Below are 5,580 nucleotides of genomic sequence, written 5' to 3' on the forward strand. Positions count from 1 at the left end.
AAAAAAATAAAGAGGAAAGGATTCATCATCTCACTCTTGCTGGAGGCAACAAATCAGTGCAGTTGGAGACCAATTTTTTTAAATCTGGGATTTGTAAAATCTTTTCAAGAAATTTAATACAGAACATGCAAGGGATTTAAAAGCTCACTTTTTATATTTCTTAAATACATTGAGACAAGAGATTTCAATAAATCTTACTTCTCCTTAGACAGTAGCCCCCATGATAGACCATATACTATTATTTATTACATATTTTATAACCTAAGTATAGCTACTTATAAAGCTGATCTCTCACAGTTAAAACAGTGCTATAATATATCTGTGAAGGGATTGGGTCTAGCACTTAATTCTAAAATAAGGTCCTTCACCTTCACTCAAGCCTGAAGTTCTAACAATGTCATTAACTGCTTTTGTGTAAGGGTTTTTGTCCAAGGATGACATCTTAGGGTATGAAAAGCTATACCACACTCATAGCATACATTTCATTGGCCAGATTTGCAGCAAACATGTGCTATCTGAATTACTTCCTAATTCTACACAGCAACGTACCTTGAAATCCTAAATTCAAAGAGCTGGTACGTCTTTTGCTCTGGAAAATAGGACTTAATTATGCTTTCATAGTGCTTCAATTTTGAAACACAGTTGGCTCTCTTACCCTTTTTCTATAGGAATTTTTTCTGCCCCTTGGTGACAATTTATTCTCATAAAGTTCATTGATAGACTTTTCACTCCCTGCTTTTCATCACTTCCACTAGAAAATAAACAAATCCTCCAGACAGAAACATAAGTATAAATTTTAATACAGCATGCAACCTCAGATAACTCATGCAGTGGAAAGATTTCACACATTACGATAAATCAATCTGAGCAAATGAATTAATATGAACTTTTCCTTAGAGATTTGAAAAGCAGGTATACAGAGACCTTACTGTGTCTATGAATACACTGATGGAAGTTGCCACAGTTAAGACACTTTCCTTAACCAATCACAAATCACTGGGTCATCAAGTAAATGTTTTTATCATCCTCATTTTAAAACATAACAATGAGAGCCATGACACACAGAATTCTCTATACTATCATTATATCTTATCATTCCAAGGACTTCTGTTCCTGTAGTTATGTACTTATCTCAACACTGATTGTTTCAGTTTGCTAGGGTAATTATAATTTTATATAAACATATGAAATATGATTATAAAAGAAAAATAGATCCTTTGCATGAAAGTAAAATTAAATGCTTTGAAAGGACTGTACAAAGGTAAGTCACTTAAAATGGTAAAATGAAAAGCATCTGTTGAATTATGTATATTAATGTACAAAAGTTTCTAACATGACTTTTGCAAAAATATAAAAATGAACAGAAACCACTTGTTATTTAATTCAGTAATGAGGCACTAGTATGTTGATAAGACTGTTTCCAAGAATACTACAAAAAATTTTGTGAATATTAAGAAGATAAAGTTGGTATAAGATTACTAGGTAAGCTATAAAACAGGGTCAACATCTTAAGGCACATTAAGACCATAATCTTTTGCCAGAAATTTCCAAGTTAATATGAAATTTTACAATATCTAGGGCTTCTGTGGTGGCTCAGATGGTAAAGTGCCTGTCTGCAATGCAGGAGACCAGGGTTCTCTTACTGGGTTGGGAAGATCACCTGGAGAAGGAAATGGAAGCTCACTCCATTAGTCTTGCCTGGAAAATTCCATGGAGGGAGGAGCCTGGTAGGCAACAGTCCATGGGGTCGCAAAGAGTCGGACATGACTGAGCAACTTCACTTTCACTTTCAGGTTTTAATTAAATAATAAACAGCAAAAAACCAAAGCACATGTTCCTAAGAATTAATTAACACTGGGACAGGGCCTATAATTGGAGTCTTAGTATGACCCTGAAAGAACATGCCACCTCTGTGTATTTTCAAGTCTGTAATAGTTTTATTAACGTGTAGGAGACGGAACTTAGTCTAAATCTGGGGAAAGAATGACATAGAAAAACCCTACGATTACATTGCTCTGCACAAATCTTTAGAAACTTGCCCTTTTCAAAGAAATCCAAACAGATTTTCAAACTGGTTCATACAAGAAGAAATACTGAAAACTTCTTTAAGGACACATTAATAAGAAGTCTGTACTAGAAGACTGGCAAATATAATTCACTTGCTATGTGTCAAAGTGATTTTCTTAAAAATACGTATGCATTAATTTTATGATTCTTCATTGGTAATGGATAACCAAGTTGCCCAGGCCATAAATAGATAAGCAATCTACCACTCTATTAGAATCCCAAAGAGTGGGAAAACATCTAAAACATGCAATGAAATTCACATTCTTTCATTTTTCAATTATCTTGACCATTTAATAGTTACATAGCTTTTGCACAAGAGCAGGAGTTTTGACCTTCCCATCAATTAGCTGTGGTATTTTAGTAAGTCATTCGATTTCAACAGGATTCTAAGTATTCAGTCTTAGACTGAATATTCTGTAGTCTTGTATTTCTAAATTCTGCAGTATTGTTGAAGGTGGTAAAGAAGGTCTTTAAATAAGATTTAGCAGACTGTATTCAAAAGATTAGACTCTATAACCCAAAATTCAGCATTTGCATTTCATTTCCAATATTTTCTGTTTATTGACTTGGTGGCAATACTCAGCATTTCTGAGTCTCGGTTTCCCTTACTTTAAAATTGAGGAAATAATGATATGCATTGAAGATATAGTTTGAAGATCCTTAAAATGCACATTGAGTAAACAATAACTTTGGCAGTTACTATTTAAATACTTCAATAACAGTATTAATAGGCAACATAATTATCATTATTGAAGGGTTAAATTTAACCCTGAGAAGAAGTTTCATATTTTATAAGTCTTTTTCAGCTTGCATTTCTGAAGTATACTGAGTGTTGCATAGGTTCTTAAAGATCTAGGACAACTACTTCATGAGGCCACTAGATTACACTCATTCTTGATAACTCTGTGATGATAATCTAGGAATTTTCCTTTCTTCATATCATCATTCTTTTCCCACTCTAATGGATTTTTTCTGTGGCATTGTTGAAGACCTCATGCAGAAGAGAAAAATAAAAAACAGAAAGAATCTTTAGACGAATTTTATGTGGATCAGATTAATGAATTCTAGCACTTACAGAGGGTGAAATGGATATGACACAAAGACCTATTAGACAGGGACAATCGGGTTATAAGGGAGATGGTAGTCAAGTGAATTATGAAATAAACCGTGTATCATTTTCAGAGCATGCCTACAGGTATTAAGAGCTCCTTGGAGGAAACATATTATCATGAAGTGCTTTTCTATTTTTTGAAGTTTTATCATAATAGTCTTAAATGAAAAAAAAATTTGTTTCAAATCTTTCCAAGGTATTTCAAGTGACTCTAATTCTATTTAGAAAACATTTGTATTATACATAATATAAAGGTCCAACTTATATCCAAAGGTGAACCTGGATTATTTCTGTCTTCTACTGACCATAGATTGTTTCCCTAAAATTTCTCTGGCAGATGGTCAGAGAATGCTAAAAGTGACACTTCTCTGTTTTAGTAAAATAAAAATTTTGGCTATATCCTTTGATTCACATTTTGGCTTCCGAGATACATCTACTTTCTTTACTATATGGAAGCCTTCCAAATGGTTTATGCAACATAAAACCCCAACAATATCCTAGTTGACTACTTTGATAGACATGAATCTTACTACATAAGGGCTATTACATAAATGCATATTCACTATTGGAAAATAAAGCTAAAAGAAGTCTTAGTGATTGATTAGACCAGCTCTTCTTTTGATAGAGGAAGACACTGAATTCCAGACATGTGAAACTACAAATCATGCACCTTTTACAGGCAGAAGTTAAGAAGATCAATCTCTTTCCTCTCTTTTTACTGCTTATATTTACCCATTCTTGCCATGTGAAAGGCTATTTAAAAGGGCTGTGGTTGATATACAGATGAAATAGACAGAAAATATACTCATATGACCTTTATAAGAATTCAGATAACACTTCTATTTTCAGTTAACTGAAATTTTTAAGGCTTTACTTTCACATTTTTATATCATATATATTACAATTTCTGAATTTTATTTTTAAAACTTGAATGTGGTACTTTACACTTATTATAAATTGAACCTGTTAATCTTTATTCATTTTAACTATCTGAAATTTATCTGAACTCTGATTTTGTCTTCCATCATAACTTATGACACGCTTTCTAAAATTACATCAGTATATTTGTTTGACTCATGCCCTTAAATAAAGATTCAATCTTGGAGAATAATACTAACCCTTTCACTAGATGTCTCAATGAATAACTGAATCGGATAAATTACATATTCAAATAGAATGCCCAAAAACGCTTTGACAAGAAAATGTATTAAAATCAAGCAAACTTCATTAATAAATCTTACATTAGATTTGGAAACATTTGGAAACACTGGAAATATTTCAGAGTAAGATGTGTCACAACACAAACTGGGCATTATATTAATAAAAAATTGATAATGGTTTTAAAGAATCAAAGAATGCTATTTAGCATGAACTACAGCTTCATTTGCCCTCGAAAAGGGCATGGCAACCCACTCCAATAGTCTTGCCTAGAGAATCCCATGGGCAGAAGAGCCCCATGAGTGGGCTACAGTCCATAGGGTCACAGAGTGGGACACAACTGAAGTGACAACACACACACATGGCTTTATATAGAAAATTATAACATTTATATTAAGAATAAATTATAGGAGAGAGAATTAGGAACATTCGTGTATGTTTGTCTCTGGGATAGATTCTCATTTCCAGACTCGCATAGACATCTCAAGCCCTGAATCTCCTATTTAGCTACCAATGGCAATTAGCCTGTGCCAAGAAAAATATATTGGAGTAGAACCAATATTCAAATCAACTCTTTTTTAAAAATTCTGATAAATGAAAGTAAATTTCATTATAGCAAATATAAGCCTGTTTTGTCAATTCTAAGAGAATATGACTTTGACTTTCTATCAATTTACGTAATTACACATATGTGAGAAAGAACTCCTTGTCTTTCCTTTTCCCCTTTCTCCCAGTCTTCAACTTAATTTTCCATGTCTTATTATAGCTAATAAAAATGTTGCAGTAGGCTATTTTAGTGCATTAGACAACATTTTACTGGAGAAGTTCATTTTAAGCAATAGATGTGATATTTGACTTTTGTTCAACACAATGGTTTTATTACTACCTCTAGTTCTGAGGAGGAGAAATGTGCCTGTTTAAAATCTGTCACCCCTAAACACACAGGGCCCTGAAATAACACAATGTATTAAAAGTTTCTCCAAAAATCAGATACTGCTATAAACCTTGAATCGAATGTCACATTCTTGTGTTTAAAAGCAAATGGCGGTGCCCTCGATGGTATAATGAATATTAAGTAATGCTGGGAGATAAACTGCTGCCTATGAAAACGTAGCAACTGTCTACATCCCAGGGGACAAGAGACAATTTATGCCTGGCAAGCACTGCATTAATTTTACTGCCTATGTATCTCCTGGGAGGTAACTGGCAAACTACCACATTTTAAAAAAGCACATGTAAGTTTC

Source organism: Dama dama, chromosome 9, assembly GCF_033118175.1.
Source record: "Dama dama isolate Ldn47 chromosome 9, ASM3311817v1, whole genome shotgun sequence".
NCBI classification, from domain to species: Eukaryota; Metazoa; Chordata; class Mammalia; order Artiodactyla; family Cervidae; genus Dama; species Dama dama.